The 27,870-nt window shown below is 39.4% G+C and overlaps 1 protein-coding gene and 1 non-coding gene across 19 annotated transcripts in view; one reads left to right on the forward strand and one right to left on the reverse strand.

Moving 5' to 3' along the window:
- CEP128 (centrosomal protein 128) overlaps positions 1-27,870 on the reverse strand; it is a 478,907-nt gene that overhangs the window by 154,088 nt on the left and 296,949 nt on the right. The gene's annotated exons all lie outside the window — the stretch shown is intronic.
- Positions 19,773-19,879, forward strand: LOC127484682 (U6 spliceosomal RNA). Its single transcript, XR_007911847.1, has one exon. It is a non-coding gene; the product is annotated as a U6 spliceosomal RNA (small nuclear RNA).

Genomic DNA, 27,870 nt, shown 5'->3' on the forward strand with positions numbered 1-27,870 from the left:
CCACATCTAAAGGACATAAAAGAATTAACTAAATTATGAAACTCCAAAGAAATAAAGTAGTGGAAAATCTGCCTGCTGAAGCGAATAGAGCATAGAGGAGTGAGACAGAGAGATGAAGGGGAAGGGGAATATGCGAGCTCCCTGAGTTCAGCAAAAGCACAAAGAAACATGGAGCTCCTCCCCAGTGTGGTCTCCAGGTCACTCCTATGCGGATTATCCCAGAGCCTTGTTCAACAGCTATTTCTAGGGTCCTACTATGATATAATAAAATTAGAATTTGTTGGGCTCAAAGGTTTGCATTTTAAAAAGTCATCCAAACTTGTATGTGTATTAACTTTGGGGAACTACTGGAATAGAGGGTGAATTTAGTCCTTCTGATTGAAAACCAGTTTTCCAAATTTCATGTGAAGAATTTTTCAAACCATGGGATGTGACCCAACAGAGACTCATTATATCAATTTATTTAGTATGTTAAGTAAGTTTGTTATTTTGTCATGACACATAATAGCACAGTGTGGTACTTCTAAAAGTCATATACTGGCATAAGTATTGTTTCATGAAACTGGTTTTGGTCATAAATATATGACCAGCACTACTCATATAAATCAGGTAGTGACATTTCTTATGGAGGGTTATGGTAAAAAGCATATGAAAGTCACTGCTTTACAGAATAATAATGAACTATCATTGGCAATGGGGGTTTGAGCAATGTAGTTCTTGATCTCAAGAGTAAGAGATAAGCATCTGTACTTGGTAAATCCCTTATATATGCTACATGGGTTCAATATGACAAATTAAAAACTGCCATTTTCTGTAGCAAATATCAGATATGAGATCTACTGGCTTATCAGATCCACTTGCTGACATTTATTATTTCTGAAGCATTTGGCTATGAATAATATAGTAAGAAAAAATGGACTATATCTAGCATGACTCTGTAACTGAAAATAGGAAGCCAGAGTGCTGGGGAGATGGTTTCCATTTCTTGAGGTCAAAGTCTGGACACTTGAAAGGAGCATAGGGAAAGTGAATAACTAACTGCATAGTTGACACAGAAAATCAAAGGTCTCATTTTCTAAAGCAAGATGTGAAGTCAGAATGGATCTCCAGCAGGTAAAGAGTTCACATCATTATTACAAAGAAGAAAAACTTGGTGGATTTTTTTAATCAGGTTCCCAAAGAGGATTTTGACATGAAATAAGAGTAAATAAGAAAAATGCTTAAAATAAGATACTATGTAAATTACTTTTCACAGTGAGCTATATATTTTAGAGGAGAGAGTAGGCCAAGATATGGTCAAGGACTATAAAGAGCCGTGATGACTTATATGTAACTATGGAAGAGAAGAGGGTTTATCACAAAGCTTTCGGAAGGCTAGGAGTTTGGCTCAGAACTTAAATATCTGCTTAGGATGCCTACATCCTAATTGGAATCCCTGAGTTGAAGCCCCGGCTCTACGTCCACTGGTACTTACACTCCCTCGGAAAACTCAGATTGAATTCCGGGATCTGAGCTTCAGCTTGGAATGGGCCTGGCTGTTGCAGACATTTGGGGAGTGAACTAGCAGATGCAAGATACTTGCCTCTCTCTATCTCCGCTACTAAAATACATATATACATACATACACACATACATAAAACATTTTCTGAAAGAAGAACAAAAAATCTGTGGGAAGTAGAATTAAAAGCTAAGTTTGTTGGGACCACATTAGGTTAAGCACCCATCTGCCTGAGGTGCAGGCATCCCATTAGGGCACCACTTTGAGTCCTGGCTGCTTCACTTCTGATCCAGCTACCTGCCAATGGCCTGCAAAGCAGTATAAGATGGCCCAACTTCGGCCCCTGCATCTGCATGGGACACATGGAAGAAGCTTCTGGCTCCTAGCTCCTGTCTTCAGATCAGCCCAGCTCTGGCCCTTGTGGCCATGTGGTGAGTGAACCAGAAGATGAAGTGAAGACCACCCCCCCCCCTTCACTCTCTCTCCCTCTCCCTCTCTCTCAATCTGTAACTATGCCACTCAAGTAAATAAATAATTTTTTTTAAAAAAGATAAGTTTGTTTTGGTGCAAAATCCATAAATACAAGGAGTCCTCAAAAAGTTCACAAATACGTATCATGAAAAAACTATGCATTGACTTCAAAAACCTTTTTCACCAAAATAAACCCTTTTGATACCATCTGTCCACAAATTCACTGAAGTCCTCTAATAGGGATGCCAGTCTTCATACAGCTGAACAAACACAGGAGATGCGTCCAAAGTCCCCATTTTACTAATGAGGCTCACGTGTTCAACAGATACGAGATGGGTTTCATCCCTAAGGAGGCTCTAATTCAAGAAATAAGACAACCAAAATTATATTAATAGAATATACAGAGTATTTGAAAAGATGCAGATAAGTTGCAATGGGAGTTCAGTAAAAGGAGAAAGGACTTATCAGAGATATTAGGCAAAGGCTTCTACAAGACAGAACTCTTGAAAAAAATTTTAAGAAAGGAGTAAAAACAACATAACTGAAATGGGATAATGGAATGGCAATAACTGTTAAAGAAACTCAATTCAATGAAGTGATCAGAGTATATCAATAATCTAATATATGTGTATACTTATTTGTGTACTTCATGTTTATATGTGTTTATTATCTATTTAAAGAAATACAATGAAAAAACTTCCTGTGACTAAAGGAAAGCGAAATCAAGTGATATTTCTGGGGAGGATACCCTATCTCACCTTGTTAAAAAGGTAACATAAGGATGTATTCTCAATACTCAATGTAAAGCCAAAACAAGAAGCCAGATATAGTACAGAAGACAGGGCACAAAGATTAACCTGAGGGCTCTCCCTGTCAGGGACTATGGCTTGTCTATCTTTGTATTTCCTATACACCATCCATCCATGTCCCACTCCCTATCTTGAACAGCACACAGTTAACAAAAAGTATTTGCTTAGTGATCTGAAAGAAGTAATTCTGATCTGAAAGAATTTAGCAAATGAAAGAATGAAGGCTGCTAAAAGCAGACCACTTGATACAGTCTAGGCTACCTGGAAAGGACAGTGCAGGACCTGATCAGGAAACATTATTACATGGAATAACAGGAACATGTAAAAGAACATCATGTTCCTAGAGCATTGGTTAGAATATATATAAAATATATCTATATATCTACCTATATATATTTATATATCTATCTATATATATATATAAAATTAGGTAGGCCTGGCTGAATTTCTTCACTGTCTGCACTTACTTAACTCTCATAATTCGGCTTAAAATGGTCTCTGAAAATATCAATAGTTACCACACTGCCAAGTGTAACTTTGAGGTATTTTATACAAATACCTTCTCTTTCTCTTGGTTCAACCATCTCACAGATCAAGCTTTTCCTGTTTCCTGTTTCTTTCTACTCTAATATGTCAGTATTTTTCAGGGTATTATTCTTGACTCTTCTCTTTCTCAACCCTTTTTCCCCTAACTAAATGTCTATATACATGGACAGAATTACCGTGAGCTGTAATGCACCCTCCTGCCGGGGTGGGGAGCATCTGGTCCATGGGTCACACAAGACTCATGAAATCACTTGGTCTAGCCCTGCCAAGACAACCACATATGGGACTCAAAATTCAATAAATCCAAAGCAGGCTAATTATTAAGTTGATAATTTTGTGTGGCCTGCAAATTATGTTATAACTATTCAAATGGCTCTTGGCAGAGAAAAGGCTTCCCAAACCTGCTTCTTCTAAATGCCACAGATTTACCTACTGTTCTAAATACTCTGAAAATACAAATGGTGTAAATAATCATCTACATGATACCAAAAATAATTTATTTCCTCCAGGGCCAGTGCTGTGGCATAGTAGGTAAGGCCGCTGCCTGTTGCGCGAGCATTCCATTTGGGTCCTGGTTCGACTCCTGGTTGCTCCACTTCCGATCCAGTTCTCTCTCTGCTATGGCCTGGAAAAGCAGTGGAAGATGGCTCAAGGGCTTGGTCTCCTACACCCATATGGGAGACACAGAAGAAGTTCTGGCTCCTGGATTCGGATTGTCCCAGCTCCAGCCGTTGCGGCCATTTGAGGAGTGAACCAGTGTATGGAAGATTTACTTTCTCTCTCTCTCTCTTTCTCTCTTTCTCTCTCTCTCTCTTTCTCTCTCTCTCCCCCTGCCTCTCTGCAACTCCATCTTTCAAATAAATAAATACATCATTAAAAAAATAACTTATTTCCCCTAAGTGTTCACCTAAATTTTTAGTCACAAAAGGTTTAATGTTCCTTTCTTTTCTCTCACCCTCTTAAATTAGTTGGAAATTTCTTTTGATTCTTTGTTCACACTGGCTCACATCCAATCCCTTAATTTATTTGTATTCTTTTTACCCTGTTTAAGCTCTTATTGTTTCATATTTCAAATCCAGCCCCTAACTGCCAAACATAGGCAGTGGGACTGGAGGATTGGCTATATGAGATTACACCGGAAGTTAGAAATAAAACATTAGAACTTCCATACCTATATTTCTACTCCTACCTAGCTATGTACCCATGCTTTTCATGTTACCACCAGAATGATCTTACTAAAATATAAATCTGCTAATCACATGTGCCTTATTAATCTTGAATTTATGGTTTGTTTTTGTTTTTGTTTTTGTGTTTTCTGCCAGGCATAGTTAATGAGAGAGACAGAGAGAAAGGTCTTCCTTTTCCATTGGTTCATCCCCTAAATGGCTGCTATGGCCAGCACTGCGCTGATCCGAAGCCAGGAGCCAGGTGCTTCTTCCTGGTTTCCCATGCGGGTGCAGGGCCCAACCACTTGGGCCATCCTCCACTGCCTTCCCGGGCCATAGCAGAGAGCTGGACTGGAAGAGAAGCAACCAGGCTAGAATATGGCGCTCCAACTGGGACTAGAACCCGGGGTGCCGGTGCCGTAGGTGGAGGATTAGCCCAGTGAGCCGTGGCACCGGCAGCACAGACATTTTTTATAAATCTCCTATTCTCTCCCTCCACGTCCTCCTTCTCTGTCTGCCTGGAGTCCTCTCAGGGGCTCAAGAGGTGACGACATGACCCAGGCCCGGGTGAAAAAAGGGACTGGTTCCCAAGAAGAGGGCTGACCGAAGCTGAGTTCAGGTCCCCTGGTGGGTGACTTAACACAATGCTCAGAATGAAAAGGATGATGCTGACGGCCATCTTTGTCACCACTTGGGGGAAACCTGACAGAGAAACAGAAGGAAATGGAAAAGAAATGAGGGCAAATTCCAGCAAAAATAACCTGAACTTTTGAATTACATGAGTCAAAGCCTATCTTCCATCTTTTTGTTTAAGCCGTTGAGTCTTTTTTGTTGTTGTTGTAACTGAAATCATCATACTAAGGAACTATCATACTCTAGGAAGTGTGCTGATTCTTTAATCGACTCTCCCTCTCCCTCTTCTGAACTGCGTATTATCTCCACTCCAAGTATTATACGTGCAAGATTATTACCAGATTTTGGCAGTTTTCTTTCTAGAATGTCTTCTCTAACTAAACTATGATTTATTTGGACTTTATAATTTTGCAATAAATAGCAAAGCATATTTTCAATTAAAAGGGCCGACATTTTCTTGAAGGTGGTTAACATTTTCATTAACTTCATCCCTTGAAATAAGTTTAACACTCGTCACAGTATCCTTTCCACTGTCTTTCTAAACATGTTTCTGAATTATTTTCCTTTCAGACTCAAAGACCATGTTTATTATACTTTCTATTCATGTGGGTCAGTTATCAGAAACCAAATTTTGTTATACATTCTCTATACTCTTCGGAGTCATTATTTGGGACCGGAATTCTCATCAAGGGTAGTTAGTTCAAAACTGGGGCCTATCAAAACCCCGAGGAGAATCTGTGTATCACTGGCAGAGTCCTAAGTTCATTTTCTATGTTAAAGTTCGGAACAAAGATTTAATGAGTAAGAAGACAATAAGACCAATTGAAACTACAGTATCCTTCATTCACTTCTTTATAAATTTAAGTTTATAAAAGAAAGTCTAGAAGCAACAGTCTGGCTACTGGGTAATAAGCCTGCGTCCTTGGGGCCAGCACTGTGGTGCAGCAGGTTGAGCTACAGCTGCCTGCCACTCCAGCATCCCATGATTGAGTGCTGCTTGAGTCCCAGCTGCTCTGCTTCCCAGCCAGCTTCATGTTAATACGCCTGAGAATACCCCCCGGCACCAAGTGGGAGACCCGGATGGAGTTCCTGGCTCCTGTCCTCAGTCTGGCTTAGCCCTGGCTGTTGCAACCATTTGGGAAGGAAACCACTAGACAGAAAAGTATGCAATCAATCTCTCAATCAATCAGTCTCTCTCTCTCTCTCTCTCTCTCTGTGTGTGTGTGTGTGTGTGTGTGTGATTCTCTGTCACTCTGTCAAACAAATAAATCTTCTTGTTCTAAAAAGAAGAAGAAACCTGTGTCCCACAGTGGTGGAGCTGTATTCAATTTCCAGCACCAGCTCCTGACTCCAGCTTCAGTCTAAGGCAAACTCTGGGAGGCAGTGGTGCTGGCTCAAGCAGCTGAGTTCCTACCAGACACGTGAGAGGCCTGGATTGAGTTCCTGCTTCCAGGTTTCAATCTCAGCTGTTTGGTGCATCTGGGCAGTAAACCACTGAGCACTCTCTCTATCTCTCTGCCAAATACATAAATAAAATAAAAAGAAAAACTCATTCAGGCCAACAGCCTCCTGCTATGAAGATTCTTCTTCCTATAGTCTGGGTTACATGTTGCACTTAGTCAACTTCATGGAAAATAAGTACATGGATGGCACCAGGGTTGAAGGGTGGCAGAATGGAGTGACAACAAATCATTCCCTTTTTTGCTCCAGTTAAAAATGTCTTACCCTTCTCAACCATGGAATTACTCAGAAATCAAATGTGGCAAGTTCTAAGTTGGCTCTGGAGAATATGAAATTTAGCTTTACTCTACCTAAATCTGTTGTGAAATTTTTGAATAAACCTTTTGAAATAAAAGGAAAAACAACTTCAACTTTAATATTTATGACTAAGGAAGACAGCAGAATGAACACTTATTATGGTGTGTTACTAAATTCCCTTCCTCTGGTCATCAGCTAATATCTAGGTTCTCATTTCTTTTTACTGGCCCTAGGTTCACGTAAGCTCCCTCATTCAGACTTTCTCTATTCCAAGTTGTCCTGGTCTAACCCTAAAGTGATATAAGCAGAACTGAATAGTAATTACTAATATAATACTCAGTTAGATTTGACTAGTTGGAAGTCCATTCAATTTCTAAAAACAATTTTTTTTTTAAGCAACAGCCTTTCATTTTTCTCAAAAGGCAGAATCTGTTTTGGCCTTATATTTAGTGGTCATTGAAATGAAAATTAAAGAGATCTTAGGGAAAAGACATAAAGCAGTAGATCCACTTCATACTTGTAATTCATATGAATATTAGAGAAAAAATACGTAAAAAGCTTTCTCTAGGAAAGGATGAGAGAAGACAGAAGTTTCACATACCCTTTTCAGTAAGACATCCAAGGGTCGGTTTTGAGCAGGAACAAGAAATACTTTCGTATCCAAAAAAACAAGGTGACATGTACTAATGTTATGCAGGATGATAAAATGTACCTATAAAAACCTTTTTCAAAGAAAAGGCTCTTGTGTAAACCAAGTTTAAGGTGAAAGTGCACAGAATATCCTCTTTCCTGTTTCTGTTTATGCCTAAAGTTTTAAAAATCTATCACCAAGGCAAAATACTTTAGATTGATAATTTAGATCTTCTAAGAACATGAAAAAAATTAAAAGTTAATTGGTTTTTAATTCACCTAGTGCAAGTTTAAAAAAGGTAATTTGTCATTTCTGATCTGACATTGCTTATGGGCATGCCAACTATAGAAGAATTATGGTAGGGGATATGGAAAATGATAGAGAGGAAATTGGTTTTGAGTCTTCTTAGGTTTTGCATCAACATTCTTTTGTTGTTGTTTGCAAGCTTTATTGCTCTATTCATATTTATGCTTGTCAGCAAATTTCCCTTGGCTACATTCAAAAGGCAGCTGTTCATCCACATTCCCCAATGAATAAATATATCAAAGCCAATTCTTGCCCAGGGACATGATCTGATTTCTAGAAGAGTTGTCAGCTTCCTTCTTTTAAGAGATTCACAGGATGTCACTTGAATCCAGGCAGCTTACATATTTATTTATTTTAAATTAACTATTACTATATGGTAATGACAAGACTACAAAAGTAGGATACACACTGTTGGCATGTCAAGGCTCAAAGCAACAAGGAATGCAATTATTTGAACATCTCTATAGATATAGAGTACTTTTAATATCTTTTTAAAAATATTTATTTATTTGAGAGGTAAAGTTACAACAAGAGAAGGAAAGACACTCCCCAAATGACCGCAACAGCCAGAGCTGAGCCGATCCGAAGCCAGGAGCTTCTTCTGGGTCTCCCATGTAGGTGCAGGGGCCCAAGCACTTGGGCCATCTTTCACTGCTTTCCCAGGCCATAGCAGAGAGCTGGATCAGAAGAGGAGCAGCTGGGACATGAACTGGTTCCCATTTGGGATACTAGCACAATAGGCAGTGGATTAGCCTACTATTCTACAGCACCAGCACCCTGTCTATAACATTTTAAAACAAGAATGATGATTTCCCCATAAATCATTACAACAGATATAGTAAATGTGGTACACAGGAGAGAAGAAGAAGTGCGATTGATCAAGAATTTGAAATATGGGGATGGCACTGTGGCACAGTAGGTTAAACTGCAGTATGCTGATGCCAGCATCCCATATGGGTACCAGTTCCAGTACTGGATGCTCTACTTCTGATCCAGCTCACTGCTAATAGACCTGGGAAAGCAGCTGAAGGTGGCCCAAGTGCTTGGGCCCCTGTCACTCACGTGGGACACCAGAATGAAGCTCCTGGCTCCCGGCTTTAGCCTGACTCAAGCTTGGCTGTTACAGCCAATCAGAGAAAAAAAAGAGTGGGTGGAAGATCTCTCTCTCTCTTTCTCTCTCTCTCTCTGTTTCTCCTATCTTTGCCTATCTTTCAAATAAATAAATCTTTGAAAAAAAAGGAATTTAAAACAGGTACAAGTTACTGCTGACAGAACTTGGTTCACGAGCTATTTGTATGAGTATACTATACTATAGACAAAATTCTATTAGCTGAAAAACTTTTCTACCATTCAAGATAGGATTCAGTTCCCAAAGAAAGGCTTAAAGTTACGTACACCACTAAGAGGGAACAAAGAGCGACAAGAACAAAATCTTGGTTTCTGCTAACAGGCCCAAGTGAGTAGAAAGTAATAAACATGGCCTATGAATAAGAAAAAAAAAAAAGGAATCCAGTTAAGTGTTTATAAAGGCAGTAGAAAGAGTACTATGACATGTGTTAAAATTATTTCAAAGGAGAAACTTAATGAAAAAATTACTCTTCAAGAAAAATGGCAGAGCCATTAACTGAAATTTCTAATTAAGCAAAAGCATATAGTACAAATAAGTCATAGTTAAGTTTAGTTGGGGAAGGCATTCTAGAAAGAAAACTGGCAAGATCTGTTAATAGTTTTGCTCTATAGCATCAAAATAATTTACCTTCACATGCACTACAATTGTTTGCATTACCTGTCTCATGGTCTGTATTCCCACTGGAGTTGCATGCTTCCTGAGGACACAAGGCAAGTGCACCACGGATTTTGTCAAATGAAGGAGAAGTATATACACTAGGGCACCAGTATATGATCACTGTAGTACTGCCACTGTCCATGCCTTTCCTTCATTTAGTAAGCCTCAGTGATAGCTATAATTTCCCTTATATACCAGGTTGATAATTCACCTACTTTAAAGTTTCAAAATTAGTATACCAAGCAAAGCACTTGCTGATCTAAATAATTATAGTACCACCACTGACACACAACAATGACATTTATATTTTAACCAGTGGAACATGCCAGTACCAATTTGTAACAATGGACACTACTCTACTGGGTACTTACTCACTTAGCAGCATTTGCTTTTTGAAAATCCTTGTAAAACCTTTATAAGTAATGAAGACATGTTTTTCCAAGTCAGATGTGCAATTACATGGCAAATCCACAGCACTTGTGATTTTTTTCAATTATGATGATAAATTCTGACTACCCATGCCCCTTATCAGGGGATTTGAGATATTTTTTATTATAGCACAACCCTAAATGTTCCTGGAATCCAGGTTCTTTATACTGCAATGTTCCCAGAACCAGATGGTAAGTGGTGAGGACTGTGCTTATTAGATTGAAAATTTGAGGTATGTAGCAAATGCTTATAAATAAATGGGTATATCTTTCAGACGCACCCAAAAAATACATCAATTATCAAGTCTGTACATCTTCAGTCTTTAAGTAGTTTAGTTTCCCCCTTTCACTCTACCTACATACTCTAAACCCCTCGAGACAGAACAGAATGTAACTCTGAGACATGAAAACATCTAAATAAGAGGACACGGCTCACAGTGCTTCCGATACTGCATCTAATACTCGGTCTTCATAAAATTTAAAATGTTCAGTTTTTGCACATTACTTGAACTAACTTTTCAATCTATCATATGGTAAGATATTCTTTGTTTATGGTATTATATGATATCATATATGCAAATCTAGTAACTGAAATTCAAATAACAACTGTTAATCTTGAGTGACTAATGTGCCATTTCTACAGATTTGCCAATTACAGAGAACATAAAATTAGCTTTCTTACCAGATCTTGTGATAGCAGTGATGAGTTTGGAAGAGTCCACAGCTAAACAAACACATCTTTCATCATACTTAGGTATAGACAGACACAAAGCAAACAGCAATTGAAAAGAATTAACACATGATTGTCATGTTCACTACAGTACTTCAGTAACACACTCACTGGATGTTTGTTCTCTTTGGGTACTAGGCTAACTATAAATAATCTGCATAGCAGTCTCTCTCTTTTTTTTTTTTTTTTTTTTTTGACAGGCAGAGTGGACAGTGAGAGAGAGAGACAGAGAGAAAGGTCTTCCTTTGCTGTTGGTTCACCCTCCAATGGCCACCGCGGCCGGCACGCTGCGGCCGGCTCATCGTGCTGATCCGAAGCCAGGAGCCAGGTACTTCTCCTGGTCTCCCATGGGGCGCAGGGCCCAAGCATCTAGCTACACCCAAGGGCCATCCTCCACTGCACTCCCTGGCCACAGCAGAGAGCTGGCCTGGAAGAGGGGCAACCAGGACAGAATCCGGGGCCCCGACCGGGACTAGAACCCGGTGTGCCGGCGCCGCAAGGCGGAGGATTAGCCTAGTGAGCCGCGGCGCAGGCCATAGCAGTCTTATGAGGTACACAGTATTGTTTTTATCCATGTTTTCTGCATGAGAGGAAAATGAGGATCAGAAATGTTATATAATATTCCCAATGCCACATTAAAATAGTTTAACTGAGTCTCCTTTCTGAGCCATCTGCCGATACTATGTCTTAGCACAGTTCTTTTTTTAAGGTTTGTTTATTTTGTTTGAAAGGCAGAGTTACAGAGAGAGAGAGAGACAAGTCTTTGATCTACTGGCTCACTCCCCAAAAGGCAGCGACAGCCAGAGCAGGGCCAATCTGAAGCCAGCAGGCAGAGCTTCCTCAGCATTTCTCACATGGGTGCAGGGGCCCAAGCACTTAGGCCAATCCTCCACTGCCTTCCCAGGAGCATTGGCAGAAGCTGGATGGGACGTGGAGCAACCAGGCCTCGAACCAGCATCCAAATGGGATGCTGCCCACAGGCAGCAGCTTTACTCACTATACCACAGCACTGCCCCCTCTATCATAGTTCCTATCAGTACACATTTACTCTGAGACATACCAGAATATTTAATTGAACCGACTTTACCCTGAAAGTAGGTTCTACTCAACAGCTTTATTTACTCCTTTTCTTAAAAAAAAAAAAATCCAAAATGTATTCTGTTCTTTTGTATTTTGAAAGACAGAGAGGCAGAGACAAAAAGAGAGTCAAAGACAGAAAGAGAGGTTCTATGATTTGCTGGTTTACTCCCCAAATACCTGCAACAGCTAGAACTGGACCAGGCTGAAGCCAGGAGCCAGAAATTCAATCCAAGTCTCCTATGCAGGTAGCAGGGATTCAACTACTTGAACCATCACCTGACTCCCAGAGTACACAGTCGCAGGAAGACAGAATCAAGAGCAAAGCCAACAGTGAAGCCCAGGCACTCTAATATGGGACATAGGCATCTCTAATGCTCTGCCAAATGTCTGCCTCAAAATTTATGCTATTAGCCACTGACTTACATCTTTCTACAGACCCTTCAACTCATGTGCCAGCAGAAACCCAAAGAAATAAGGACAGTGCTAATCACTAAGCAAGGTTCAATAGAGGCTAATGAATAAAAGTTCATTTGCTTGCGCCTGAATTTGGTTACCCAGTGACATAGAAATATTGCGTTGGTGGGGCCAGAACTGTGTGATAAAGTGGGTTAAGCTGCCACCCGCAGCACCAGAGTCCCATATGGGCACCAGTTTAAGTCTGGGCTGCTCCACTTCCGACCCAGCTCCCTGCTAATGCACCTGGGAAAGAAGCAGATGATACCCCAAGTCCTTGCCTTGCCACCCACATGAGACTGGGAAGAAGCTCTTGGCTCCTGCCTGAAACAATCCAGCCTTTGTGGCCATTTGGAGACTGAATCAGTGGATGAAAGATCTTTCTCTGTCTCTCCTTCTCTTTCTCTGTAACTCTTTCAAATAGAAATCATTTTTTAAAAATGAAATATTGGATTGAAAAATGGAATTAGTAAATTTTATTAAAAGAATAGAATATTAAATGAAATGTTCTTCCCCACCAGAAAAAAACTGTAGTGGTTGTACTTTAAACAACTGTATACATTAAGCAACATAAGTACTTTTTCCCAGAATGTTTTACGCTTTATAATTTAAATTTTTCACTAATGCTGCCTCTCAACTTCAATTAATGAGATTTTAAAAATGATCAGAATAACTAACATGATATGAATGGAAAGTAGTGTTGGGGAGGGCAGACAAAATTGCTTAATGGACTAAAAAACATCAATTGGTTAATTATACAGAATACATTGAGCTGAAACAATATCGTTCAGTTTCTATCAAATCTTTCATCAGCTGAGACACAGTTTTTCTAGCTGCTTAGATAAACACTTTTTCCAGATTTGGTACGGACTAAACAATTTTTCATAGGAGCAACTTAATCTAGACTGAATGCATGAGAAACATAGCAGTGACATTTCAAATAACCCCAACATCAGAGGATGTTTGCTGAAACATTCAGTAACTAGTAGTTTAAAAAAATGACTATGTAAATCACTTGTAAATATTTCCAAAACATTTATGAATGTTACATAAGTGTCTTATGCCATGCAAAGTAGCCGATTTCCATGTACCATAGTAGTAAATCTGACTGTTCTGTTTGTCACAGAAAATAGCTAAAATTTTAAAGTCCAAAATGAAACCTGTATCTAATCAGTAGATAATATTTCAGTTTGCACATATAATCATTTCACTCCACTTTAATTAATGGCTAGCTATAATTAGTTTTTTTTTAAATCAACTATCTTCAAAGAATTGTTACTCATTATGATCTGAGTCTTTGCCAGAGTCAAGATGGACTACCAAAGCCAATCTTTATCTTGTCCATTCAACAATATAATGCCCCCCTTTCTTTTGACAATGTACAGTTTAAAGATGTGCAATCTCACAAAAGTAAAAAAAATTGAGAAGAATGAAGAGGGTAAGCTAAGTAACTATATTCTGTAACTTTGAATATACTAGTTATTTTCCACATATAACAATTAGATGACAGATGGATACAGTGATATATATTTTATAAGAAAAAAACTGAGAAAAGAAAGAAAACATTAGATATGTCCCTTGAGCTTAAAATAATCTCTTATAGGTTTTAGGGATCAAACTAATATTTGTACCATCACTACCCAATAGAGCTTTCTGCACCTGTAGATATAGTCCAGATCTAAACTACTCAATATGGAAGCCATCAGCCTATGTAACTATGAACACTTGAAATGCAGCCAGTGCCACTGAGGCACTGAAATTTTAATTTCACTTAGTAAATAGTCACATGTGGTTACTGAGGTTGAAAGTGAAGTTCTGCACTTTACTCCTCTCCTTATCATCGTTGGCAATGGTACTCTGGAGTGTCTGAGTATATAAAATATTGAGAAGTCCAACACAATGTTAGGTTGTGTTGCAGTAATAAACAACTCAACCGTATAAATGACCACAAATTATTTTTTAGTGTGCTCCATGCAAAATTTATAAATGCTTCAGGCTGAGAGGGCAGCCTGTCTAGAATACTGTCAACTTTATGACAGAGGGGGAAAAAAGAGAGTGCAATTGGCTTTTTAAAATTTATGTTTTAAGATAATTCATGCCATTCCTCCCAAACTTTATTGGTTAAAGTTAGCATAAGCTCTTTTGATTTCAAGAGAGTATCACATGGTCGAGTTGATGTCAATGGAGCCAGGCAATATAATCTTCCTCCATGAAGCAGCAGCAAAGGTTTTCAAAATAATACAAACTACCACAAAAATAAAATGTTTATCTTACTAAGTTGTTCATTAGACAATCAGAACATAAAATGCCCCAGAATTGATAAGTTCCTTCCTTGCCATTTTCAACAATAATTACAACAGCAACTCCAATATAAACATAAAGTAACAGACATAAGAGAAGCAATAACAACCGAACTTTCTGAGCACCTCCTCTGTGCTAGGCTTTGCCATCATTTCTTCATATGTTTCTTCATATGTCATACTAATTTATTGAGGTTGCTATCAATTTCTTCAGTGCCTTCACAAGGGAGGAAACTGGGACTCTCAAGGTGGTAGCCAGAGGGCTAGAGAAGATGCAGAGCTGAACTACAATCATGAATGGCTCAGACAGAACTGACCTCAAATCATGTTTGTCCACAGCACAACACTTTTACCCCCACGCCTGGATAATGAGTTGCTCTTTTACTGTAATGCCAATATGGAAAAGCAACAGCTTAAACAGGATTTAGGCTCCCCAAACACATGTCGACTTTTAAAGCCCAAATTTTGCCAATGGTTGATGAATTAGGGTACAGGCTTGATCCTATTATGGTATCTGAAGGTGGGGCCTGCTGGAGGTGAATGGATTGTCATATGTTGCTAGGGCAGAGCCCAGTGATCAAATCATGATGGCATCAAGAAGGAGAGACCAGACAGTGTAGAGGAAGAGGGTGTGTCTCTCTGTGTCTCCCTGTGTCTCTCTGCTTCCTGGATCCCCCTAAGATTCTTCTTCTGCCCAGGGTTCTATCATGTGCAATCCTTATCAGACCCCAGACTAATGGGGCTACACACTTACGGCCTTAGAATGAGAACCTCCAAGCTGCAAACCAAAATAAATTTTCTTCTATGTTAAGAAGTTGCTCTTAGGTATATTAAAGTAACAAAAAGTTGACAAACACAGAACTCCAAGGCCAAATTTACTCAGTAACCCTCTACACTAAAATCCTCACTGCCCACCCACTCTAACCTTCAGTGTGCCTATCACCTTTACCTTCCCCCAGCAGGAAGTTGCTAGATCAATTTTCTCACTACCTTTCTTGGAAACCGTACATGTACTTCTAAGGGTCTAGTCATCACCCCTCATTGCTGTTTGACGAATATGATATTTATGGCTGATATTTATGGTCAGTAATCTAGATTATATCTAAAAACTGTAAATAAGAGATGCCCTCCAGTCTAGATGCACTGAAAGAAAAAATGGTAAGAGGATACCCCAAAGCCTCTGGGAGCAGACATCAGAAGGAACAGATGAGAGTTTAAGTCAAAACTGACTATCTGGGGCCAGAGCTGTGGCGCAGTGGGTTAACGCCCTGGCCTGAAGCACCCACATGCCATGTGGGCACTGGTTCGAGACCCAGCTGCTCCGCTTCCTATCCAGCTCTCTGCTATGGCCTGGGAATGCAGTAGAGGATGGCCCAAGTGCTGGGCCTCTGCACCCACGTGGGAGACCCAGAGGAGGCTCCTGGCTCCTGGCTTCAGATTGGCACAGCTCCAGCCTTTGGGGCCATCTGGGGAGTGAACCATCGGATGGAAGACCTCTCTCTCTGCCTCTCCTCTCTCTGTATAACTCTGAATTTCAAATAAATAAATAAATCTTTAAAAAAATCCTGACCAATTGTAGAGCTTGAAAATAACTCAACCAGGAGCCGGCGCTGTGGTGCAGTGGGTTAATGCCCTGGCCTGCAGTGCAGGCATCCCTTATGGGCACTGGTTTTAGTCTCAGCCGCTGCTCTTCCGATTCTGCTATAGCCTGGGAAAGCAGTAGAAGATGGCCCACGTCCTTGGGCCCCTCCACTCGGAAGAAGCTCCTGGCTCCTCTGGCTTCCAATCGGTGCAGCTCCGGCTGTTGCAGCCATTAGGGGAGTGAACCAACAGAAGGTAGACCTTTCTCCCTGTATCTACCTCCCTGTAACTCTTTCAAATAAATAAAATAAATCTTAAAAAAAAAAATTCTCAAGTAATGACAGCATCAGGAAATTCACCAAATCAGCTAATTAAATAGCGAGAAAGCTGAGGCACAGCTACCAGACGTATATAGCCAGCAAAATGATCCTGTGGCTAAAGAACAGGTTACAAAGCAGAGCAGAGAAATAGGGCAAGAAGATACTAACTGCATTAATTACTGACTCTGTAGAGCCCTGTGCTAGACAACTACTTACAGCAGCTCTAGGAGGTTGAGATTATTTACATTAATTTTACATCTGAGGAAAATGAAGCCATGGGAGAATGAATTTATCATAGTTGCAAAGTAGAAGATTTGTAATTCAAAGAAGAGTCTGGGGCTGTCACTATGGCTTAGCGGGTAAAGCTGCCACCTGCAGTGCCAGCATCCCACATAAGTGCCAGTTCAAGTCCTGGCTGCTCCACTTCCGACCCAGCTCTCTGTTGTGGCCTGGGAAAGCAGTAGAAGACAGATCAAGTCCTTGGGCTCCTGCACCCCATGGGAGACCAGGAAGAAACTCCTGGATCCTAGCTTTGGATCAGCACAGCTCTGGCTGTTGCAGCCAATTGGGGAGTGAACCAGTGGACAGAAGACCTCTCTCTGCCTCTCCTTCTCTCTCTGTGTAACTCTGACTTTCAAATAAAAACAAAAACACAAACAAACAAACAAACAAAAAAAACAAAGAAGAGTCTGAATGACTTCAGGAACAAATTTTTGACCTAAAATGTCATGACAAAGAAAAAGACGTATCAACTGGGTTCAAGGTATGCCTCAAGTTAATCACACAGCTCATTAGCGGATTTGTTGCTAAGAAACTCTTTCCTATGTTGAATTTCCCTTCCAAGATGTTGAAACTCTTTTTCTCTACAACCAATGGTTATGGATATCTGAATTCAGTATGTTTGTAGCATATCTCATAAATGTAATATAATTCACCCAAGTTTCAATGTAGGTTTACTTTAACAACTGGCAACCAGTAAGCAAACACTTTTGGCAGCAATAAAGGTCTAAAACCAAAGGACACAACAAGAATCTAAAATCCTAAAGCAGATTTGCTCTAATAGCACAGGACACACACAAAGTCAACTCAAAGTAGATTTTAGGTCACTTTATAGTAGTATCTTGCTTCACAGAATAATATCCAAGTGTTCTTTGTAAATGCTTCAGTTGAACTCTTTTCATTGTAATATCAAAAATTTCATCTGGGAACACAAGTCCTTTCAATTTCTGAACCAGAATGTTCATTCCATGAATTATTTAGGTCTCAAATCCTTGAACAAATGTGTCTCTAATCTAAGTGTCACAGAGAACGTATCTACTGTGTACAGGTACATTGGGGGGTGATACTACTTTACACAGCTGGACATCATATGGGTCTGTGGTTACAGTACTGATTGTATTGTAAAACAAATAAGCAAGCATTTCCTGATAGCACTGAGCCAAAACTACAAAAAAAAAAAAAAAAAAAAAAAAAAAGACCCTCGAGGCTAAAAGAAAAAAAAAGATCCAATTAATTGCTAATGGCCAGGAGACATGGAAATTAATTAACTTGGGAGAAAAGCCATAAGGCAGAGAGTGAAAGAGAAAAGAAGGGATCTAGATTTAATTGACTCTCCTAGCTTTAGCTCTTACCGCTTTTTTGTTAGGTATTATAGTTTGTGATACTGGTAGAATCAATCTATGATACCAAACAAATACATTTTTAACCTATGTAGCAAGCAGCAACTGCAAAAGGTTCAAAGTGCCCAAAAAGAAAAAGGGGGTAACTCATGAATTAAACACAAAGAAAATATGATAGAATATAAAGTGATTTCAGTCTTTCAAACGACAAGAATCACTGACTGCTCTTTATTCCATGATCTCCCCCAGGAAGAAATTAATAGAGGCAGGCCAGTATAAAATCATTTATTTCTAAACCAAGTTTTTAAAAATTAAATGGGAAAACAGAATCAAGATGGCTGACTAAGAAAACACATGCTTCTGTGCTTTAAGACCAAACTGAAAAACTGATAGTTAAGAAATGATGGAAAAAATGTAGTTATAGCTGCTCTGGAAACTAGAAAGCCTGCCATAGACTGGAAAATTACTGCAACATTTAGAGTGGAATTAGAATAATGGAGAAAGAAGAGAGGTGCAAACATAGCCAAACAATGGACAAGAGAAAATTATATTTGAGGACTGAGCAATTCCAGGGCTTTTGCAACAGCAGAGTAAAACAATTATTTTAAAAATCAGGAGAGGACACCAGCAGGGCAGTTAATTTTACAACTCTATTATGTTGACTCAATCAAGTTTGCTTATAATAAATAGCAGAGGGGTGATACATGCCCCCAGAATAACCTCCCAAGCAATTCTTTTAAATGATCAGATAAACAAAGATTAAATATCCAAGTTCTGCCTACACTCAAAAAAGAAAACAAAAATGGGGGGAGGGAGATGCCTGACTCCAACTTATGGGCCCAGAACAAAGCATCACACTGGTTTGTCTCAACGACAGTTCAAATAGCAGACTTAGACTAGATTCGCAGACGGAAAACAACAGGTCATCATAAATAACATCTATCGAGAAGTATGAAAAGACTTAGTTCCTAAGAAATAAACAATGCCAAGAGGCCTCTGGTCACACCACCTGTCCTTCCTCCAGTGAGAACAACCGTTCCTTGAGAAGTCCACAGAGGTCTCAAATCCACATTAACTGAAACACAACAATGATGACACAACTCAGGACAAAGATACCACCAATCATTCATGGACTCTGTACATTTTATTGAGTACCTATTACACAAGTAATTAAGATGTTAGGAATATAGCAGTGAACGAAGTCCTTATGAACTACATATTCAAGTTGGGAGGTGCAAGACAAAAAATTGCCCAAATAAACAAACACAATAAACCCCAAGTCTTAGGAGAAAACAAAAGCAAAGTAATAAGTGACCAAGAAAAAAATTAACCTCATAAAATATAGAAGAAATAATACAGATAAAAGTGGGAAACACTTCCCATCAGAACTGCACAGAAAGTTCAGGATTTAAATCCCTTTATAGACCCCCCCCCCCCCAAAAAAAAAAATCAAGTACATGAAAACAGGAAACAGAAAGCAAATGTGGAGCCTCACACACCTCCAGTGATGAGCACAAGTGACACCACCACCTGTCTGACTTCACACTGAGAAGCACAAGGAGTAAGGTGGCCCAAGACAAGGAAACAGACTCGGGATCTCCTCCTAACCCCAGGAACTTGCGGTACAACTGCAGACTTCAAAAAGAAGGCTGATGATGTGCTTGCTTCGGCAGCATATATACTAAAATTGGAACAATACAGAGAAGATCAACATGGCCCTTGTACAAGGATGACATGCAAATTAGTGATGCATTCCATATTTGTGTGTGTGCATGTGCAAATTATTGAAGTCTTTACTTAGTACAGAGTTGGTCCTCTGTGTATAAAGTTAATTGAAAATGAATCTTAATGGAGAATGGGACTGGGACTGGGAATGGGAGAGGGAGGAGGAGGAGAAGGGGTGGGAGTGAGCATGGGAGGGCAGGTATGGTGGGAAGAATCACTATATTCCTAAAATTGTACTTATGAAATTTGTACTCCTTAAACAAAAGGTTTCACTGGGGGTGGGGGAAGAAGGCTGATGAAAACTGCCTACATGTTGTCTGAGACTATGAAGCCAACTAAAGCTGAGGGCCACCAACACAACCTTAAAGATGGTAACAGAGTGCTGAGGGGTTCAGTGACTGGATGCGGATCCAACCAACAGACTCCATGAAGAAAGGAACTCAGAACCAATCATAAGGCGCCATTTGGGAATGTGCAATAGGGGTAACTATAAATTGTTAGAAAAGGAAAATGGAATCTAGAGGAGAGTGAGTGAGAAAACAACCACAACAGCTAACCAGTCAAAATTAGTTTCCAAATCCTAATTCTAAAATCCTTGAAAGAAAAAGAAAACTAATGATAAAAAGCTAGCAAGCAAAATCAATACTCAGAAATGGATTTCCTTCAGAATAAGTGAGTATTATAGAGGACCACGGCAATGACCACATTTGCCGTGCTCTGAGAAATAACAATAATGATGCTACTGACGATGGAGGGGAGGATGATGGTGGTGTTACTGATGATGATAGCTAACAGTTACTGAACACTTACTATGTGCCAGGTTTTGGTATACCCATTTTACAAGAAGTACCTAATTTATTCCTTGCACAATCCTCACAATAACCTATAAGGTAGGTATTTACACTTAGTTCTGATTCAATTGATGAGAAAATTGAGGCCCAGTTAGGTTAAATAACAGCCTAAAGGAAAACAGCTGCTATGTGGAGAGCTGGAAATCAAACCCCAGTAGACTGCCCCCAGGGAATGTAAATTTAACTATACCACACTATATGTCTCTCTGAAGGATGGACAAACTACCTCAAAATCCTTTTAGAAACACTAAGAAATGTTAAGGGCAGGTATTGTGGCATAGCAGGCTAAGCTATTGAAGTGTTGGTTCAAGTACTGGTTACTCAAACCTCTGGATCCAGCATCCCACTGATGCATCCTGAGAAGCAAGACCCCCATGGAGTTCCAGGCTTCATCTAGCCCGGTTTTGGCTATTGCTGGCATCTGGGAAGTGCAGCAGTGGATGGAAGATCAAGGTCGCCCTCTCTCTTTCTCTTTCATTCTGCATTTCAGGTAGATGAAAATAAATGGCTAAAGCATTTTTAAAGATTTTTTAAAAGGAATGAGAAACGGGGGCCGGCGCTGTGGTGTAGCAGGTAAAGGTGCTGCCTGCAGTGCCAGCATCCCATATAGGTGCCAGTTTGTATCCTGTCTGCTCCACCTCTGAACCAGCTCTCTGCTATGGCCTGGGAAAGCAGTAGAAGGTGGCCCAAGTGCTTGGGCCCCTGCACCCATGTGGGAGACCTGGAAGAAGCTCCTGGCTCCTGGCTTCAGATTGGCCCAGCACTGACCATTAATTGGGGAGTGAACCAGCAGATGCAAGACCTCCCTCCTTCTCCCTCCCCCTCCCCCTCTCTCTTCCTCTCTGCCTTTCCCTCTCTCAGTGTAACTGTAACTTTCAAATAAATAAATAAATCTTCATTAAAAAAAGATGAGAAATTATGAAACACAATGAGATAGAAATCAAACAAAAATTTTTGGATATAAAGAGAAATATTAGAAAAGTGAAATACATAGTCATTCAAATAAAAATGAAACATGTGTAATAAATTCCAGACTGAAAAAAAACTAAATAATCAGAAAATGACAAGTGCTGGGAAATGTATTCAGCATGCAGCACACAGAAACCAAGAGCTTACTAAAAAATAACATGAAACAGCCACCATACCACGTGAAGGACAGAACTGAGAAGTTCTGCTAATTGGTTACGAAGAGTTCAAAGGGTGAGAATGGAAGGGATTTTATGCATATAATGTTGGGTAAAAGTGGCTGGGCATCTGAAGAACTGAAAAGCGATGTGAATTCTCAGATTGACTGAAATGTAAGGTGGAGTTAATAATGAAACACTCTGCATACACTTATCAAATGAAATCATGAAACATTACAAAAAAGTGACCATCTTAAAAACAACTACAGACAAATAATGCATAGAAAACAAAGACAACTAGACTGAGAGCAGGTTTTCTCTGACACTAGTTGCTAATTGGAGGGTGAACCAACGGCAAAGGAAGACCTTTCTGTCTCTCTCTCTCACTGTCCACTCTGCCTGTCAAAAAAAAAAAAAAAAAAAAAAAGAGATAACTGCTTAATTTTTGAAAAAATTAAAAGGGGAAGTACATTTGAAGCCTGTTTTCAAGTAAGATTGTATCATGGACTCACACTGGCCCTTCTCATAAGTGAAACATACTAGCCCAGTGACACAGGCCACATGCTTAGCTGCGACCAACCAAAAGAAAAAGGCACTGATGTGCACCCTGTGAGCAGAAGCTTTAAGCAACAGTTCCAGTTTCCCTTGGTTTTCTCTATTTGTTTCAAAAATGACATGTTCCCAACTGGAGTTGCTCAAGCCCGATTCCCAAACAAGGCAGACTAGAGCAACTGACCTAGCGGAATGTACAGAGAAAACATAATTCCATTTTTATAAGCTGCTTTCAAAAGGGAAAAATAAAGATATTTCTAGGAAGAGATATCTCTCAGAGTGGTTAACATGCTGCTTGTCATGCCAGCATCCAATACTGGAGGAGCTGGGTTCGAGTAACAGCTCTGTTTCTAATCTAGCTTCCCACTAACACACACCCTAGAAGGCAGTAGGTGGTAGTTTAAGTCGTTGGGTCCCTGCCACCCATACAGGAGACCCACACTGAGTTCCAGGTTCCCATATCTGACATGGCCCAACCCCAGCTGATACAAGTATTTGAGGAGTTATCCAGAGGATGGAAGATCTGTCTCTGTCAGTCCGTCTTTCAAATAAAGAGAAAATAACTTATCTGTCTCTGTCTCTCTTTCCTTCTTTCTCTTTCTGCCTGCCTGCCTCTTCCTATTTCCTTCTCTGTGCCTCTCTGTTTTTCAAATAAACACTTTTAAAAGAAATCCTCTAAAGATACTTTTTGTGAAATACACACTAAGAGAATTTAGCAATCAAAGGCTGTCACAAAAAAGAAACAAAGAGAACTATTAAAGGGACTATATTAGTACAAAGAAAATAAGGAGAAAGCATGAACTATAAAAAAAAAAATGTAAGTATGGGACCGGCGTTGGGGCGAAGCAGGTAAAGCCACTGCTTGCAGTGCTGGCAGCATCCCATGTGGGTGCCAGTTCAAGTCCCAGATGCTCCACTTCCCATCCAGCTCTCTGCTATGGCCTGGGAAAGCAGTGGAAGATGGCTCAAGTGCTCCAGCCCCTACACCCACGTGGAAGACCCGGAAAAAGCTCCTGACTCCTGATCGGCCCAGCTCCAGCCATTGTGGCCATTTGGGGAGTGAACCAGCAGACAGAAGACCTTTCTCTCTGTCTCTCCCTGTCTGTCTGTAACCCTGCCTCTCAAATAAATTTAAAAACAAAAATCTTAAGAAAAATAAAGAAGCTGTCACAAAGATCTATCAGCCAATGGTGCCCACAGACATCCCTCAACTTTAATTCATTTTTGAAAAGATCTTTCACCATTTTTAAAATTACAAATCTTAAGATTAGTTGAAATCATTTTTATTAAGAGATTCTATATTTTGTAAGCTTCACATAAATATGATTAAATGATAGTTATCTTGAGGAGTATCACATTCAGTCTCTTCTTCCTTTTAACTTCTACTTAGCCAGTATGTCATCAGAGGAATCACTAAAATCATTTGGAGGCTCTCCAGGAGACTGAAGATACTCAAATAAATGCCCAGAAAGGGTGGAGGGGTTGTCACAGGTAACAACTTCCATCATTTTATCATATGGAAAGTTATCAAATACAACCACTGAAAGGTTAAAAGACTAAACATTTCCACTAGGGAAGTTAAAGTAAATAGATTAATAAATCTTTGTGAATTAAATACAGGCAATGAGGACTGCAGATCACTTCTGAAATATTCATATATTAATTATATTACTATAATGATATGCCCACTTAAGGATTATTCTTGCCAAATCTCTACAAGTACGCTTATATAGCTATAAACAGCCTTGGATTGTAGAAATGTACAAGTCATGTCAGATAACCTAGGACAGAATTCCCAAGCAGTTACACATGGTTTATCATTAATAAAAATATCCCTAGACAGATATTTGAGAAAGATTATCAAACCTACAATCAACTTAGCTGTCCCCTGTTACATCAAACCACCGCAGAACACAATTACTGCCTCTACAATTAAAACAGAACCCAGAGACTTTTCTATTTTTTATTAATACTTAAACGTTAAAGACAAGTTATGGGGAAATAAACAGAATTACACAGGAAATCTATACAGACCAAAAAGAGCTTAGATATGTGAACAATTCAACCTGAAATTCACTACTTTTTTGTAAGCTGAGCAAATTGGATGCTTTACTAAGCCAAAGAGAAGGACTGATTGATTACAGGGGATGTTGCTTTATGGTTTACTGTTCACAAATCACTGATTTCCTTATTATTTTGTCTATACCAAGTAATCTGTTTTCTCCTTCTTGTTTTTTTTTTTTTTTTTTTTTTTTTTTCTGGGGGGAGCAGGGAAGCACAGAGGAACATGAGGGAGAGAATTTTATATCTCCAAAATTATCCTCACATATCAAATCTGACAGGGCTTCAAACTTTAAAACCACCTTTCAAAATTCCAATTTAGTAAAAGAAAAAAACAGAGATTTACACCAAAGAGAAGACAAACATAAATTTTGACCTTGAAGCTCAGTGGACTACCAATTATAAACTACAGACTTCTAGAAATAGTTTTGTGATAATATTATTTAGACATATAAGATAGTTACTGGATATAAAACATGCAAAACTATATAAATCATTACAAGTAAAGAAAGGAAGAAATTTTTACAATCTTCACAAGAAGCAGAGACGTCTTCTGTTGTCCCTCTCTGAAATTAACTTTACATTATTATTAGAGACATTCTGAGGTAACTGTTAAGAAAGTGGACTGAAAGGGAACAGAAAAATGTTTCTAAAACAAACAATATCACAGAATGCCCAATACTATAATCACTACATTATTAGTAAATTACAAGTGTATAAATATTTAGTTTCTAAAACACTTAATTACTATGAAAAAAGCCAGAAAGATAAGCAACCAACAAAAAATTAGGTTCAACATAGCTATGTTTATAGGTAACAGGACTGGGAATGGGGGATGGAAGAGGAGGTGGGGTGACAGGAGGGGGCTGAAGGGCAAGTATGATGGGAAGAATCACTATATTTCTAAAGTTGTACTTATGAAATTTGTATTCATTAAATAAAGTTTCTTTGGGAGAAAAAAAAAAGCAGATAAACCAGGACTTGAACCCATACTCTGATATAAATGCAGGTAACCTGCTGTGTCATAATTTTGCCTCCATAAAACACCTTATTCTTCACAAATACAAATACACATTGAATTTTTTACAGGTGTAAATATTGCATTTTTTTTTCATAAAAAGCCTTAAATCATCTATTCATTCCTTTTTTTCACTTACTGATACTTGCTTTAGTTAATTCTGGCTTGACTTTAAATACTCATAGACAGAGTCTACATCTGATTATCCATAAAGATCTCCATCAGCTCTTTTAGAAAAAAAATATCTTGCTAATGTCTCTAACAATGTTATTTAAAATTTACCCACTACCAAAATGCAGATAAGATTGTGTGGGTTAAAAGTACTAAATATTGTATTAATTTTACTTAAAATAACAAAAAGAATTTACAGATGATAGTACCTCCATCATCAGGTCTCATTAATTTCTTCCAACACTTACATGCTTACTGGTCTGTTCTAGAATCTAACTGCTGCTTTCCTTCACTGTAGGATTAACCTTGCTAACAAGTATCAAGAATGCATAAATTATTCAACCATATATTCTACAACCATGGGATAAAAATGCATGAAATCAGCATTCTCTGCTCTCACTTAACTTCACAAATCTAAACGACTAAATGAACTTCCATGTTTGTTTCATGTTGTTTTTCCATTGTTAGCATAGATTAAAGAATCACATAAGAAGCTTATGGAAGCCTCCCATTGGTTTTCTTGTTATTTGATGACAGCAAATAGAAGGCTACTTAGGTATTGGAATGCTTTTATAAAGGTCACAGAGAAAAAATAACAGAAGTATTAGCCTGTCTCTGTAGGCAAAACATTAAAGGAATACTTCCTGACTTTATAAATCATCTGAATACCTAATGAAATAACATTAGTAAGTACAACCCCCTGAAAGGAGTTACTTTGTTACAATTTCATCTAGGCAGGCAGCCCCCTCCCCACCCCCCTCCCCTGTTGCATTAAGTCTGAATTATACCAAACCTTTGGAAGGTGGAACTGTGATGGGTACAAGAGTTAAGGATGAAAGGTACCCAAGGCAGAGTTTTATTGAGCTAACATAATTATTCCAAAACATTTATCAGGAAACTTACATTACCTCACAATACATAAAACTCTAGTGATAAAAGGATGGATGAGAAGTGTGGCTTTACCCTCAAGGAGCACACAGTCTGAGCAGGAAGATTTTAAGCTACACCAAGCTAACATTTGGAGGCATCTCTGGAATGAATTGAGGAAGTGACCCTAGAGGGACCGTAAATAGCAAAGACAAGATGTTGGCATAAAAAGAGCAAAAACAGTGGCAGGAATTATAAATTTCTTGAACTACTAGATATTTTTATATACATATATATTTTAAAGATTTATTTATTTATTTGAAAGGTGGAGTTACAGAGACGGGGCAGAGCGACAGAGACAGAGAAAGAGACAGGTCTTCCATCCCTGGTTCACTCCGCCAATGACTGCCTCAGCCAGAACTGGGCCTATCTGAAGCCAGGAGCCTGGAGCTTCTTCCAGATCTCTCACGTGGGTGCAGGGGCCGAAGGACTTGGGCCATCTTCTACTAATATCCCAGGCCACAGCAGAGAGTGCCCATGCAGGATGCCAGCACTGGAGACGACGGCTTTACCTACTATGCCACAGTGCAGGCCTCAAACTACTAGATATTTTACAATTAATCTTGGGACAGGCATTTAGCCTAGGAGTTAAGATGACCACATCACAAACTGGAGAAACGGGGCTCAATTCTGCGCTCTAGTTCCTGACTCCAGCTGCTTGCTAATGCAGAAACTGGGAAGCAAAGTTGATGGTTCAAGCACCTAGATTTCTGCCACCTACAATAGGAGATCTGGAGAGCTTCCCAGCCTTTGGCTTCGCCTTCTTGCCTCCCCCAGTCTTTGCAGGAAATTGGGGAATAAACAAGCAGATAGGAATTGCTCTTTCTCCTCTACGGGCGCCTCAAGTTAATACAATTTTTAAATTAATCTCAAATTACAGTCAGTTACACAGAGGACACACTGTATTTAAATTAAAAATTGCTAAAATACTCTAAAAAATAACTCTAAGCTACGTAGTGTACAAAGACTCACTTTAGGGGCATGCATTTGGCCTGGCAGTGAAGACAACAGTTGACACACCAGTATTTCTTACCAGAGTACCTAGATCTGAATCCCTATCCCACTCCTGACTCCAGCTTCTTGCTAACGGAAACCTGGGGAGGCAGCAGGTAATGGCTCTAGTGGCTGGGTTCCAGTCATGCACATTGGAGACCTGGATTGAGTTCCTGGTTCCTGACTCTGGCCTAGTCTAGTCCCAGTCATTTTGTGCACTTGGTGAATGAACCAGCAGAGATCGCTGTTTCTCTCTTCTCCCACCCTCTGCCATCTCCCTCTCCCTCTGTCTATCCATGTATCCCTTCCTCTCTCCCTCTCTGCCTTTTGAAT

This window comes from Oryctolagus cuniculus, chromosome 20 (assembly GCF_051225735.1).
Source record: "Oryctolagus cuniculus isolate XC-2025 breed Fujian yellow rabbit chromosome 20, ASM5122573v1, whole genome shotgun sequence".
In the NCBI taxonomy this organism is placed as follows: Eukaryota; Metazoa; Chordata; class Mammalia; order Lagomorpha; family Leporidae; genus Oryctolagus; species Oryctolagus cuniculus.